Here is a 16,282-nt window from a genome sequence, read left to right as displayed (position 1 = left end):
GAATAAGGGGATATAACTCGATTTTTTAGCAAAATGTTTCCATAAGTTGTCAACTATTCAACAATGCCCCCAAATGACAAATGGCATTCCCTCTTCTTCACCTTCGGTCCACTTCCTCAACACCTGCATGAGTTACTGACTCTGGCAGAAATCTAGAACTCTAAGTAGAAGAAAAGAAGACAGACGAGTCCGCTAGAAGAAGAACAAATAGAGTGGAGGGGAGGGTCAGAGAGTTGAATACATGCCCTTATATTGTTCAATGATAAGAAATATTCATGTGAAATCATATTTTCAAACAGGAAACAAATAATAAAAGGAATGTTATGACTCCTTTGAAATGCAGCAAAAAGAAGCCATGGTTAAAATTTTAACAAGCGAGAGTCATTAGCTAAACAAACCCGGACAGCTCCACAGTCACAGAGACACCTAACAAAGGCTTGATTTGTGAGACATCCTTAATAGTCCCTCTGCATTTCCCTCAAACATCCCATTTTGTTCATCTACTGTGGACCCTAAGATGTCATTCCCTATTCTCTCTGCTAGCCACATGTGTTTAAAAAGTATAGCTAACGTTTCCCTTTATCAGTGATTAGAAAAGAGATTTTCTTCTGCATCTCACTGTATTGATCCTCTTAAAAAGAGGGACATGGCTGAGGAAAATGAATCAATTGATCCCTTTAAGCTTTCACAATGAAGACTTTCTTTCTTAGGTTTTGCCATGTTCTTGCAAATCTCAAATGATAAAACAGCAGATGGTTCTCATTGCCCCCACTCTAAATAAGACTAGAAAATTATGGATTATGCCATACATAATTTATAGTATTTAAGAGAAAGGCAACCTGATAAAAATACATTTTAATGAACACCTACAGTACACTAGGCTTTATGGTATTTAATTTACATGTAATTGTAATTCTCACAAAGGTGTAATGGGGTAGGAAATATTAACCTTTTTTTGCAATCAAGGAACTAAGGTCAGAAGGTTGAAAATAAATGAAAATAAAAAATCCCTCATGGAAAAATACATGTAGGAGAGGTGCTTGAGAGAGAAGTGGAATGGGAAATGTATTCAATTTATTCACTATCTAGCAGGGAAAAATATTATTCCTAATAGTTCATGTTATATTCATACTTCAAATTTATTTTGAGTCTTATTATATTTTCATTTTATTTCATTTTTAATATGAATTGAATAATAGAACTTTTAGTTACAATTTTCTTATTGAATTACTTCAATCCTCCCCTCCCCCTGGTGCTGAAGTGTATCCCAAATTTTACAGAGCAGTTGGCTAAGAAAACCATATTTTTGTGATAGAGAAGGGCACTTGATATAGAATTGGCCAAGACTATGTCCCCTTTTACATTAGCTAAGAATAAACATGTGCATTGACTCATAAAGGAATGTCTGTTATTTTAGATATTTTTATTAACGGACAGTCATCTTAGGTAGTAGCAGAAACAGTAAAGCTAGGGGCGCCTGGGTGGCTCAGATGTTAAGCATCTGCCTTAGGCTCAGGTCATGATGCCAGGGTCCTGGGATCGAGTCCTGCATAGGTTGGCAGGAGCCTGCTTCTCCCTCTCCCTCTACTTGCTGCTCCCCCTGCTTGTGCTCTCTCTCTGTGTGTCAAATAAAATCTTAAAAAAAAAAAAAAAAGAAACAATAAAGCTAATACTTTTGAAATCCCTGTAGAAAATGACCACAATAGAGATTTGGTGTGGAGAAAAAAAAGGGTGTCTGGCAAAACTGATTTCATTGAATTTTCAATATTCTCCCCTATAAAGAAAATAAATATATTTATTCATTTATATATTTATTTATCTCAAATGAGCTCACTTCGAAGCACAAATATTTCTCTAACCAGAGGTTTCATATGTGAGCTGTTTGTTTGTTTTACCACTTCCAAACCTGTTTTCTCTTCCCAGTGAATCGAACCAACTTCTCTAATTTCAGCACCTTTGGAAAGGAAATCAGAGTCTCTGGTTGGAGCCATCATATTGGCCACAGGTGTGTGTTTAGTGATGCAGGGAGAAGAATGAGGATAGGGAACCTGCAAGACATCATCTCTCTGTTCAGTGCCCCCGAGTCCCACTCTTGGAAGGGGATCCAGGGTCCACTCTTCCTGAATGCTATATAATCATGCTGCATGGGTTACTTAAGGCTGAAAGCAGTTTGATGGGAGGGTGACTGTCTGTGTGTGTCAGAGGGAGCTCCTGCCATTGTTTACTTTGAGGTAATTTTACTGAATTTTTGTGAGGGCCATAACTACAGAAGAGTGAGATTGCATGCACATTTTTATTGCATATCTATCCACAAACCAACCATATCCTTTAAAAATAAGGAATTGAGAACCTGTTTTCATGTATTAAAAAAAAGTTTTGAATAGACATTTTGCAAGAGAATACTGATTGAAAAGCACATGTGGAAATATTCTACCTCTCAGCAATCAAATAAATACAAACCTAGCTTCAGTGTTAGAGAAAATGAGCAAATGTAAAAGTTAGAATATCTAATATAAGAATGCTTACAGTTTTACCTGGATGGTGAGGCAAAAATCAAGGTAAACTTATCAGAAAATGTCACAAAATATATCAAACTCTTAGATATGTCCATAACCCTTAACACTTAATCTTGTTTCTGGTAATAAATTCTGAGAATTCAACAAACAAAAAATCAAAATCAGCTAAAAGTTAAAATATTCACATTAATATCCATATTGTATAGCCTTTTTAAAATTTTGAACGGTTGGAAATGGCACATATGATTGAAAGAAGAAGAATGAACAAATAAATTATGGCATGCTTTATATGAGGAAAAAGTATGCAAGGATTAACTTTGCCTTTGCAAAACATTTTAATATAATGGAAACATGTTTGCTTTATATTATATAAAATGGTACATTATACATGCAATACTTCATATTATCTCAAAGTTATGTACAGTTTAGAATATAAATCATGAGCAAAGTACAGATTTCCCCACTATTTAAAAGTAGAGTTTTGGGCGCCTGGGTGGCTCAGTCGGTTGAGCGACTGCCTTCGGCTCAGGTCATGATCCCAGGGTCCTGGAATCGAGTCCCACATTGGGCTCCCTGCTCTGCGGGGAGCCTGCTTCTCCCTCTCCCACTCCCCCTGCTTGTGTTCCCTCTCTCGCTGTGTCTCTCTCTGTCAAATAAATAAATAAAATCTTTAAAAAAAAATAAATAAAAGTAGAGTTTTCCTATGAAATCTTTTGTAAGCTAAAATGGCATAAAGCAAAAAAAAACCAATTACCATTTTGTAAAAGTGAAAATTTTCTTCAGATTTCTTTTGGTTAGTGAAAATAGGTAGCTCTAATCTAGGTTTTTCATAAAAGCAAAGTGGCGTAAAGCAAACGGGGGATAATAGCAGGAGGAAATAGCAGGGAAACCTGTATACCAAAAATGTTATAAAAGTATTAGTGACTACATCCAATACGATAGGTACTCTTTTTTCCCTATTTTTCTATTTTCTATATCCCAAATATTTTCTCATGAGCACATATCAATTTTTAAAGTGCATAAAAATAAACCTCATCAAAATTATTTTTCACATGAACCTTAGAATTTGGAAGGCTTTTTGAGTAGGATCTATCATTTTACTAAAATCTCAAATAATCTAGTAACTCCCACCTCCCCTCCCCCCCCCGCCAGTTTTGAAAGATGTCATCTGAATTGCATGGATTACTCCTCCACAAAACTAGATTACATCCCCAATTCATTATTATTTTAGAAAACTCACCGTTCAGACACCTACAACATGGGCCATTGTTCATATCGAACTTAATTAGAAAATAGTTTGGATGTTGGAGGAGTTCCTAATTTAAATCAATTAAAGGGAAAGTTGTCAAGTTCATTTTGGGTTGGTTTTTCTCTACTCTCACAGCAGGACTGAAGAGATTTGTCTCCCCCAATCTCCTTGTCTTCTTCCAGGATTATGTCATAGTGTTCAGTGTGTAAATCTAGGAATTTATGGTGGCAATTAGCATCTGAGACTCCTGCCACAGCTAGGAGAAGGAGCCTCGGTGACAAACGAATCCATCCCAGGATTTCATGCTGGAAATTCTCTGATGGATGCTTTCATTCACAAATGACATATCTCTAGCTGGTGGGGCAAGGCAACCCTGTGCTCTAGTCCTATTTCCGTTCTCTGTTGAGAGCTCTTCTTCCTTCCCTCCCCATGCCCTAAATCCTATTGTGTCACAGTTAATCTAGTTATCAAATGGAAAAAGCATGTCAGATAGTGACTATTTAAGGAGCACATTCCTTTCACTGAGTATATCATTATAGGTCCTTTACTTCCGCATTGCTAAAATAAGATTCTTTGCCTTATCTGTCACTTACCCATATCCTTGCTGCATAAAATATGTGTTCCCTTTCCACCCAACTTATATGGAACTACTTTCTTTGTACTAATTTCAGTCATTTTCATGCCCGTTAAAATCATTATCTGCCAAGCAAAGGGGACAAGATATATTCTATATAGTGAATATATATATGTGTATATATATATATATAATGAATATGTGAATATAGATATGTATATATATATAATGAATATATATATATATATTCATTCTAAAATTGGGGCATATGATCATGATCATTTATATATCTGCCTTATCAGGCCCATGAGAACAGGGACCAAGTTTTAACAATCTTTAGTATACTAAGATATAGATTACTCTCAGTTTATTACTTTGAGTGAACTAATGAATGAAAAAATAACAGCTGTCTCATATTACTTTTGACTACAAAAGCAACAGAAGATTTCAAAATGATGCAATTCCTGAAATCGTTTAATGATTTGAGAAAATAATCCAGGATATTTGAAAGGAAACATATCTTTAAATTCTAGATTTATAGTCTGTTACAGATAGAGTAAATCAAAAGAAATTTCTAGACAAGAGACAAGAAAATCCAGACTAAATTATGGTTATGCATTTAGGATATTTAATGGAAAATCCTGTGGTCATTTTGCAATATATACAAATTGAAATTTGAAAGTCGGTAGACTCTTCAGAGTTTCTACCGCTATAGTCAAAGTAGATGTAAAAGTTAATACAATTACCCAAGTAATTAAGGCGATTATATTTTCTTTTCCCCTTATATAACTTATGTGTAGCTTTGTCCTCTATCAGATTATAAACTCCGTGAAGATAGAAATCTCACTGTTGAGTTTCAAGAATTGCCTCTCCTGAACTGTGTCTTAGTAGATACTCATTTGGTTGATTATTGTCAGCTAGATCCTGCAGAACGAACAGGCTCCAGAGATGATCAGTTACTTTCCTTCTCTGTAGCTTTTTCGAGTGTCTCCGTGTCCATTTACCAGAATCCCCTCCGAAGGGTTTGTCCAGTATGGAAGAGCCCAGGGTGGAGAGGGTGTACTGCTGAAACAAGAGAGGTCTAAGGCATACCATTAGCTTTTTTTAAAAAAACTTTACTCTGCTTTAAAATCATCTTGGACCCTTTTTAAAGGAAGATTTCTAGGCTTGCCCCCAGATATTCTGATTCAATGTTCCTGAACTATAGCCCAGAAATACACATTTTATTTTATGTTTTTTTTTTTTTGTATTGAGATATAACTGACATACAACATTATATAAGTTTCAGGTATATAGCATAATAATTTGATACTTGTATATATTGCAAAATGACCACAATAAGTCTAGGTATCATATATATATGTTATAAAATGTATTAGGGAGAATACTGAGATTTTGCTACATAAATAGCTATAGAATGGGATGGGATGACTGAAGGGAGCAGCTGTTGTCTCCCTCTGCACAGGTCCTAGGAACTCATGGGCAGGGGAATTGGGTGGGGGTGGGGGGATTGTGGTCATGACCAGAGGGAGAGAGGTTCCCCTGTATACTATCTGATAAGAGAAAAAGGGAGAAAGGGAGACCAACAGCTGTTGACTGTCAGCTAGGCAGCTCCAGCAGACAGGGTGTCCAGGGTCAGCAGGACCAAGCTCCAACTGGTCAGCATCTTCCCTTCCTCCCTTCAAACCAGTACTTGTCAGATGTCCCACAAAGGACACTCTCCAGGCTGACAGTAGCAGTCACTTTTGTACCACCCTGTGGTCACTCCAACAGGTGTCTGGCACCTTGAGCTTCTTGGATCTCATTCATGTCCATCAACTTTCCCTGCACCTTCTTGAACTCATTCCCACTCAGGAATACAGGGGCCATCCGCTACTCATTGGGTGGCTGAATGGAGACATGGAACTGTTGGGTTTGGATTCACAGCTGGAAGTTGAGCACCTAGGTTGAGTCACAGAAATTAAAGACCGTGACAGGACAGCAGTGACAGATTCTCTGGGTGCTAGGGACTCAATTTCAGGGTGCTGATGCCAGAAGACAGTTTAAGGGAGACCCCATGCAGGGGGTATTGCAGCTCTTGGAGAAGTGGGTTGCACAGATACAATGTGGGGCCCCTGGAGACAAAGGTGGGCTGCTGAAGGTCTAGTCCACAGCCAGCCCCTCACCAGCTACAAAGGCAGCAGCTCCTGCCTTGCAACGCTGACACGGGAAGGGCAGCAAGGGCATCAGGGGAGAGTCTTTGAATGTCAGGCCCTCCAGGTCAGCAGCCAGACAGGTGAACACAACCATGGTGGGAGACACAGGCTGGACAGTAGGAGGGGGAAGTCCTCTAGATCAAACAAAGACATTTCTTTGGCTACAGGAGTACATGATCCACTGCGAGGTTTTTTGTTTTGTTTTGGTTTTGTTTTGTTTTGTTTGTTTTCCTTCTTCTTCTTCTTTTCCGGAGGCAGGTTCCTCCTGCTCTTCCTCGGGATCCAATGTCATCTCAAACTTTGTTGAGCTACAGCTGGTATCTCTGCCCTCATCCAAAGACAAGCCTTCTCCTTGTCCTTCTGGCACCTTCTTCATCTTCCTCTCTTCATCTTCCTCCTCACTGTGTTCATTCTCACTCCCTCTCCCTTTCTCCTCACCCTCATCTTGGTCTTCATTATTGGACTCACTGCTGGAGTCTTCAGCTGCTCTAGCTGCTGCTCTCACTGACTGACTCAGTCTCGAACTCTGGGAGTCTATCTGTGGACTCTGTGGGGCCTGACTCCTCTTCTTCTCCTTCCTCTTCTTCCATTTTGAGCACTTGGTCCATTTAGGTACCTCCACGTTGCATGCAGATGTGTTTGGATCTTCCTCTGACCAGTTTGGACTGGGTAGCCTGTGGCCTTGGCATTTAATGGGTGGGATAGTGAGCCCAGCTGGAAGTGGTCTGGTCTTTGAAGGATGACTGCAAGCCTGGGGCTGGTTTGGGTGCCAGGAAGAGCTTCTTGGCATGGTGGCTGAGGGCTCCACCCTACTCTGAAGAGAGGATAAACTGCCAGGTGAAGTGTGCTAGGTCACAGATATCACAGTTCTGGAGGGACTTGGTCAGATTTAGCATATACTGGGTCAACAGCTTGGTCTGCTTAGGGTTGGTCAATTAGAGCTTGGCCACCAGGTTGATGACCTGCAGTTTGTGGATGTCTTGCTCTGCTGTGAGGGATTTGGCCATTTTCCCCAGGACATCAGGTGAATACTGGAGACATGCTCACTGTACTCACCAATGAGCCACAGGATGCTGGCTCAGGCCATGAGCACTTAGGTGTTATCTGTGAGCTTTGCCAGCTTAAGACCTCCTCATGCTGTGGGGCTGCATCTGCAACAGCTTCTTAATGATGACCCCTGACTCTGTGATGAATAGTTCATCACAGTGAAACAGTAGCTACACCAGGCCAGTGAGGCAGGTGTCACAGACTCGTCCTATGTTAGTTGCACAGCATCCAGTGGCCTGGATCATGGTGCCGTAAAGTCCTGGTCCATGCTGTGAATATAGGTCTGGAATTTCTGTAGGACAGTAAGGATTCTAGTTTCATTAACTAGGTTGTTCAGCACTTCCAGCTTTAGGGTTTTGATCTGGGTGGAGTTGATTGATCTGATGTAGAGGCTCTTCAGGTAGAATTGAAACATACTGGATGCTCAGTGGACATGGTGGCCACATACTGAACCTCACTGTAGAGAGGACAGGGTCAGAGGTGCTGGGAACTTGGGCTGGGGCGAAGGGTGCTAGGTGTGGGGAAGAGAGGTGGACCAAATAGAATGGAGTAGAAAACAAGTTGGAAGAGGGCAACAGTAGGAAGAGGGCAGGACTGGGGTCAGTGCCCGGGTACGTGGGCCAGGATAGAGAGGCTGGATCTAGGCCCAGCATCCTGGAGAAGCCTTTTTTTTTTTTTTTTCTTTTGACCACAAAATATTTTATTTAACAATTTGCATTTTGGAAAAACAGAAACTCCTGCCTCAGAGGAAGCTTTTTTTTTTTTTTTAAAGATTTTATTTATTTATTCATGAGAGAGAGAGAGAGAGAGAGGCAGAGGGAGAAGCAGACTTCCCACAGAGCGGGGAGCCCGATGCGGGACTCTATCCCAGGACTCCGGGACCATGACCTGAGCCGAAGGCAGACGCTTAACCATCTGAGCCACCCAGGCGCCCCAGAGGAAGCTTTTTGAATCAAAAGTCCCTGGCAATTGTGACAGAGAACAATGGGCAGGGCTGGACTGGAAGAAGCTGAGGGAGCCAGGAGGGTCTCACGTCACAGGAATCACATCAAGTGCTGGCCAAGGATACAAGAGACTGCACCAACGAGGCCAGGCCTTCAAAGTGACGAGAATAAATGAATCCGGTCATACGAACCTCTAGAACATTTTGGAAAACATTCTGTGGGTCTTTCCTAGATGATCAAGTGAATCAGAAAAATGGAAAGACCTGTGCTAATGACACATTCACAGTTTCTACACTTAGATTTAAAGCACCAGGCAAACTATGTTCTCCCAGCAGAACATACAGAAATTATCATCTAATGATTTTTTTTTAAAGATTTTATTTATTTATTTGAGAGAGAGAGAATGAGAGAGAGCACATGAGAGGGGGGAGGGCCAGAGGGAGAAGCAGACTCCCCGCCGAGCAGGGAGCCCGATGCGGGGCTCGATCCCGGGACTCCAGGATCATGACCTGAGCCGAAGGCAGTCACTTAACCAACTGAGCCACCCAGGCGCCCTCATCTAATGATTTTTTAAAGATTTATTTATTTATTTGAGAGAGCGCGTGCGCGCACGTGTGCGTAGGCGAGCACTTGTGCGCACCAGCTGTGGCGGGGGGTAGGTAGGGACTGAGGGAGAGGAGAGACCCTTCAAGCAGATTCCCCGTTAAGCACAGAGCCAGAGGCTGCGCTCCATCTCCCCACCCTGATATCAGGGCCTGAGCCGAAACCAAGAGCCAGACAACCGACTGAGCCACCCAGGCGCCCCTCCTAATGATTTTTATAAATATTTAAACCCTTCTTCAGTCTGTTCAGACTTAAGAATGTAACTAGTTTTTTTAAAAATTTATTTGACAGAGAGAGACACAGCGAGAGAGGGAACACAAGCAGGGGGAGAGGGAGAGGGAGAAGCAGGCCTCCCGCTGAGCTGGGAGCCCGATGCGGGACTCGATCCTGGGACTCCAGGATCATGACCTGAGCCGAAGGCAGTCGCTCAACCAACTGAGCCAACCAGGCGCCCCTTTATTCTCTATTTTAAATAAAGTAATGCCTCTTGACTGCATTGAGGGGCACCTCAAATATTGCTTTCAATTTCTGGGGTTTGAAGCCCCCTGAAATACCCTAGTTTTAATATATTGTATGCATATGCCTTACCCCCTTCCCAAGGAAAAGAGGTTTTAAAGTTTTGGGGTTTTTTTGTTTTTTTGGTTTTTTTTTTTAAAGATTTTATTTATTTATTTGACAGAGACAGAGACAGCGAGAGCAGGAACACAAGCAGGGGGAGTGGGAGAGGGAGAAGCAGGCTCCCCGCTGAGCCGGAAGCCCGATGTGGGACTCGATCCCAGGACCCCGGGATCATGACCTGAGCCGAAGGCAGTCGCTCAACCAAATGAGCCACCCAGGCGCCCTGTAACTCTAGTTTTAAGAACAGTCTGCGAAGCCTCAAAACTTTGAGTCCACTAAGCGGAAGTTTTCCTTTGCACCTTAATTTACGGCTAATAATCAACCTATCAGCCAAGGAAGAGCTGAGGGTGAAAGGAGTTCCCCGTATGTAGATGATGGGTGGCACCTGGCGGGGGGAGGGGCCTCGAGTGAGAAGATGGGGGCCAGCTGCTAGGGCGGGGCGGAGGGAGAGCTGGAGGCGCTGTCTGCCTGCCAGCATCCCCTAAATGTGTCTTAAATTAGATGCCTGCCCTCCTCGGGCCGATGCTTTCAGATTAGCAAATGAGCGTCTTGCACGGAGGTCTGGACACCGCGGGAACTGCTGTCTCTGCGCTGAGCCCTGGGGCAGGTGAGTCCACGGTCCTCAGGTTGTCACGTAGCCTTGTGAATCTCGGCGCCTGGAGCCCTCCTGGTTTTCAAAAGTGACATGTTTTGGGGGCTTCTCCCTCAGCTGCAGGTCTTAAAAGTTGGGGCGACTGGTGTGGGGTTCAAACCCTTTGCATTCAGGGAGAAACTCCTGGGTTTGAGTTCCGCTGGGACTGGAGGTGGCTATGGACGCCAGGGGGTGGGCGGGGGTGGGCGGGGGTGGGCGGCCTGTGGTGAGACGGTGCCTCAGACTCTCCTACCTGCTTCTGTGTGGGCCTTCTTTCGTGGGATATGCAGGGGTTGCTCACACAAGGTTTTAGGTTTTTTTTTTTAGAGGAAGTTGTTCTGTATCTAGACGCAGATTTGGTTTGTCGGTGGGATGAAGCGAGTTGAGGTTCTTTTTACGTTGCCGTCTTGAACCCAGTCAAGTTCTGGAGGCTGGAAGCCCTAGAGCAAGGTGCTGGCGTGGTTGGGTGAGGGCCCTACACATTTTAAACAAGCGTTAACTATTCTTTTACAAATGGGTGGCAATGTGGAGAACAAAGGCAAAAGAAATACAGAAAAAATTTAAATTTCCTTACAATTTACAGCCCGTTGACGAGTACTTGAGACAGCAAAGTGACCTTCCTCAAGGAGCTTTACTATCTCCATGTTAATACTTTGCTAGAAGAAAAGGCAACCTTAGCTTGACATTAGCCACACCTCCAGGATCCTGTGTGGTTTTTAACATATGAAAGCCCTTTAGAAGCCTTTATTTCTACCCTTCGCCCCCACTACCCCAAGATATGTGTTAGCAACTGTCCTCCAAACATGTGGTCCACTGATAACGCATCTAAAAAGGGTCTCATGACTAGGGTTTTAGTAGGCAGCAGTAAATGACCTTATCCTAATAATAGCTAGCCCCTCAAGGTTCTGAAAACCTTGCTTCCAAATTCTTTGAGACTTAGGCTCTCCTGACTCCTTCCCAACTTGAAAGTCTATAATCAGTCACTCCTCACAACCCCAGTGCAGCTCATTCTGCCCACGGGGCCTGTCCCTATGCTTTAATAAAACCACCTGTTTAGGGCACCTGGGTGGCTCAGTGGGTTAAGCTTCTGACTCTTGGTTTTGCTCAGGTAATGATCTCAGGGTCATGAGGTAGAGCCCTGTGGGTAAGGAGTTTGCTAAAGACTCTTTCTCCCCCCCCTCCTCTGCTTCTACCCTGCTTGAGCTTTCTCTCAAGTAAATAAATAAAATCATAAAAAAAACCCCACCTTTTTTTTGCACCGAGGATGTTTCAGGAATTCCTTCTTGACCTTTTGCTCCCAGACCCCAACATTTCAAATCATAATGTTTGTATTCTACCCCTCTGGTGCCAACTTACTAATTTACTGTATATCCATCTACCCATATATCTGCACATAACTCTGGAATATCACTTCTTCTACCCCTCCTGCCCGCACTTAATAGCTCAGATCTTTCTTCTTCCTCTCTGAAGTTAATAGAGAGAAAGCAGGGGGTGATCTTGCTCAGGCAATCTTGGAAAACAGCAAAATAGGACTATTAATGTGATGTTTTAGTTCTGGCTCCACAGAATTTTCCTTGAAGTATTGTTCCATCTCCAGATTGACACCTGACTCCCATCACCGTAACAATTCATGTCCCCTTAAAAATATTCAGGCATAATCTGAAGAAGTAAACAGGATTATCACTGGCGTCTCGTCTCAAAAGCTATGTCTTGTTGTGAGTTTTGGCATGTATTAATGCTCCAACAACCTGTGTAAGGGTCTAGAGGCAGAGGGCTTCTCACCATCTTGGTACTGGAATGAGAGAAAACACACATAGCAAATAAGGTAGAGTTAAACAAAAACCAGTTATGTTCAAAATATAGCAACTGTATGTTTGCATGTATTTGTAAACGCTTAGGGACATTTTTTTTTTTTTTTCTCTCGGAAAACATACCCTGCACTTTCCTGGGCCTTCCCCAGGGAAGGAAAGTAGGATTTGGGAATAGTCATCTGGCCTTTATTATTTTAATAGTTTTCTGTTAGTGTCATTATTTCAAAATTTAGGTTGCTTTCATTTTGTTTTGCAATTGTCACATGTTCCAGTACATCCTGAATATATATTTTTAAAGTTGGCAATGGTAATAAGTTTAAAAATAGTTTACCTTTATGTATACAAATAACAATAGATTTATAACAAGAAATGTCTCCAGCATAAAAATTTTTTTTTTTAAATAAACAGGTTACAGGAAGATGACTGGTTGCAATGAGAGATTATCTGTCCATTAAGGTGTGTGTTAGGCAGAATTCATTCCAGTTAAAATGAAGCATTTAAGCCTCTTTCACGAATTTATCTATAGAAATTTCCTGGGAGCATTTTGGAAGAGGGTTTTTTTCCCCCAGTGTCTCACCTGGAAGGAGGTGAGGTAGCTCTTGTCTGAAGTACAGCATCTCTGAAAAGACCCAGAGTTATGTACAGATACATGGATAGATGGATGTATTAGTATATTGTTATGAAACCATCTTGACAGATATAAGGCTACAAACATACATATATACATACACACATGACATAGCATGGTATCGACTTCTCTTCACAGTAGGCACTCTTTATTGGCTGAGATTGACCTAGGGAATGGCAATTGGCACCAGAGGAGTAGAATTACAAACATTATGATCACTGTAGCATGACCGAGAGAGAGGGAGAGAGAGAAAGGAGATGCTGAGTCATGGCATTCAGGTTGAAGCCGTAGGTCTAAACCTTGGCTGCTCATTACAATTGCCTAGGGAGCTTTCAAAATGACATAGTAGAGCCCCACCCTCATAGATTCTGATTTAATGCTCTAGAATGGGGCTTTGGCAGTATTACCTTTAAAAGCTCCCAAGTTGATTCTAATGTCCAAGTAGGGTTGCAAATCACTAGATTAGAATATGTGCTGCCGAAGCGAGCACGCAAATCACTAGATTAGAAAAAAAGAATACATCATGGGTGTGGGTGGGTGGCAAAGTATGTATTAGTAGAGCAAATGCGATAGTGATCAATTGATAAACATTGCAAACTGGAAAAATACTATGATCAGTTATAAGACCAGGCATAAGTCATGCTAGTAAGGATTCTGAAGCCTGAAAGAAACCGAGTTGTAGTACACACCAGGGTAGCCCAGCACCTGAGGACACATTAAAAAGGAGAAGAAAGACCAGACCAGCACAGAGATAATTTATTCATCCTACAATCTGGACACTACTATCTCAATTACACTGGCTCATGGTTCTTCTCAGTTTCTTACCGAGAAAGAACTAGACAATCGTTTTGTAACCTGCTATGTTTTCCCCCATGTGGTCTGTTACCTATATTTACAGTCAGGTTAACGTAGAGTAAAACACTCAGGGTTCTCATTACACATTTGGGCATATTGGATCTAGGTAAATCTTTTCAGTTCTATTCTGGAGAGGTTACTTTGTAATAAAAGCCGTCCTAAATTCTGGTTGATACGGTTCAGTAAACATTTATTGGTCACCTAATAGGAGTTGAGTATAGAGCATCTATTCAGTAAAATCATAAAAATCCCTGCTGTCAAAAGAGGTTACATTATAAGTAAGGGCAGGTCAGTTCAGAAGGGAAGGTACTTCTTTTTGAGGTATTTTTACCTAGTGATAAGTACTATGAATTAAATGAAGCAGAGTCTTGTGGTAGAGCACTTGGGGTGGGAATGATTCCGGGGTCTCTAGATAGGTTGGTGAGGGAAAATAGGTGAAATGAAATCTGAGTGAGTCCAACAAAAATCTGGGACAAAGGATGTTTCAGAGGACAGCAGATATAAAAGCTCCGGACAGAAAAGGAGTTATTAACATCAGCTGGGTCAGAGGATTCACCTGAAAAGTAGTTCAGTGGCTAAATAAGTGCTCACCCCCTAATCCTCTTCTGATACACGAAACAGGTTCAGGGCTGTTCCTGAGAACTTTCTGTTTTGCTTAATCAAGAACTACCCAAATTCAGATGTCCTACCTAACTCCTCACCTGAGGCTGAAGACACGCACGTAGACATGAAGTCTCATGCTCATATATTTATCGCACACAGCCTCACAATGCTCGGTGGGAGGCTAGTTTGGTAATCACACCTATGAATAATTGATCTGAATGATTCTGTCTTCATTATCGAAAGCACAGCCTTAGGACTATCTCAATCAAGTATTGGCTTTCTGTAATTCTGTATTTCAAGTATTTTTCCCACATGCTCTGCCCTGGCTTTCTTGGGTCCATCTGTTTCCTCCCTTGCACTGTTTTGTTAGTTGGGGAAAACAAGAGTGGGGCTTTCACCCCTTGCATATATCAAGTTTTATGCATGCACATCATAATCATCCTGGCCCTCTTGTTGACTCAGATTTCTATAGGCATGAGGCTTTTAGAAGTTTATGCTACTATTAACAAAATAAGCAGATAAATAAAGGATTTGCTAGGCTCCAGAAGCTAATACACTATTCACAACTTGGATGATTTTCCATATTATTAAATAAGGGGCAAGTACCTTTTTACATTTTGATTTTTTCATGTTTTTAATATATCTTCATGTTATTTGATGGAGTTTGATGTTTAAATACTCTTCGTTCTGTTTGCGTGTTTTTAACTTTAATCCTTGAAGTCGAATGACTTCAAGAGACAAGCATGAGGCTTTTGGATTACTTGGTTTTTGATTATTGTTACCTTTAATTGTAATGCTAAAATTTTGATAACATTTTACTATATAATAATCCAGTAACTCAAATCATATTTTTGGCTTAGAATGCTTGAATTTTTAACAGAGCAAGTGGAGGATTATCAAGGTCTATAATGATTTTATCTGGAAAAGTTCAACACTATCATTCTAGTATTGACTGTTGTGATTAAGTTAACCATCTTATTTACTCAGTCTGTTAAAAAACAAACAAACAAAAACCTTAATTGGTACCTGGGTGGCTCAGTCGGTTGAGCCTCTGACTCTTGATTTTGTCTCAGGTCATGATCTAAAGGTTGTGGGATTGAGCCCTGTGTCGGTCTTGTTGGGCTTTGTGCTCAGTGCCGAGTCTACTTGTCCCTCTCCCTGTCTCTCAAATAAATAAAAAATCTTAAGAAAAAAAGGCCTTGAAACACTGAGAGTGTAGATAGGTGTTTTGTTGGTGAAGGAAAGATTCAGTGATTTTATAGTAAAAAACAACTAAAAAAAATAAATGTTTTTCTTTATGATAGAGTTGTCTCGTGGCTACCATCTGTAATAAATTTTAGACTTGAAAATACTAATCTTCTTGGTTCAGATAACAGTATGTCTTCACCTTCTGCCATTTGATATTAAAATATATCTAGGGTGAAGACCAGGTAATTTCTTTCCTGAAGTAATAAAGATCACTTTATTCTTTTTAAGGCTTTCAGTTAGTTTTTTATTATTTGAAGATAATTTTCTAAGTTATGTCTAGTAGCTGTCTGTAAATAAATCCAGAACCTGTATTTATTAAAACTTCTATCAGCAGTCATTCCAAATTATTTTAATACTATTTATTATTAGTCTAATACCTAGATTATACTTAGGAATTTTTATAGATTTAAGAAAATCCATATTTAATTCAGACGATAAAATGTTATTAGAATTTTTTTGTAAGGTGGGATGGTGATGGTCAGCATATGAAAGTTGAATATAAGGTGTTTACATTTTGAACCTAGAATAGTTTTTGGCACATATTTGGCACTCAATAAATAGGATGGTTGGAAGGAAGGAAGGAAGGAAACTGAGTTCTATTACTTTCTATCTGAGATAGTATTTTTTTCTTTTTTCCAAGATATATGAAGCTTATTATATGCCCTAAATTACAAGGCTCTGCTTTCCAAAGTTTTTGTTATATTTTACTAGAATGGCCATTTTTGCAATATATGTGGTATGAGATATAAAGAACAAGAGA

At 40.9% G+C, this 16,282-nt stretch overlaps 1 pseudogene; it reads right to left on the bottom strand.

The window, feature by feature from the left end:
• Window positions 1–5,888: 5,888 nt before the first annotated feature.
• LOC123856011 (AP-3 complex subunit beta-2-like) lies at window positions 5,889–7,996 on the bottom strand (annotated as a pseudogene).
• Window positions 7,997–16,282: the final 8,286 nt, after the last annotated feature.

The sequence above is a fragment of the Mirounga angustirostris genome, unplaced genomic scaffold, assembly GCF_029215605.1.
Source record: "Mirounga angustirostris isolate CCGP_5_RB_7025 unplaced genomic scaffold, mMirAng1.0.hap1 SCAF_16, whole genome shotgun sequence".
Lineage (NCBI taxonomy): Eukaryota > Metazoa > Chordata > Mammalia > Carnivora > Phocidae > Mirounga > Mirounga angustirostris.
This window is presented reverse-complemented; position numbering and strand designations above follow the sequence as displayed.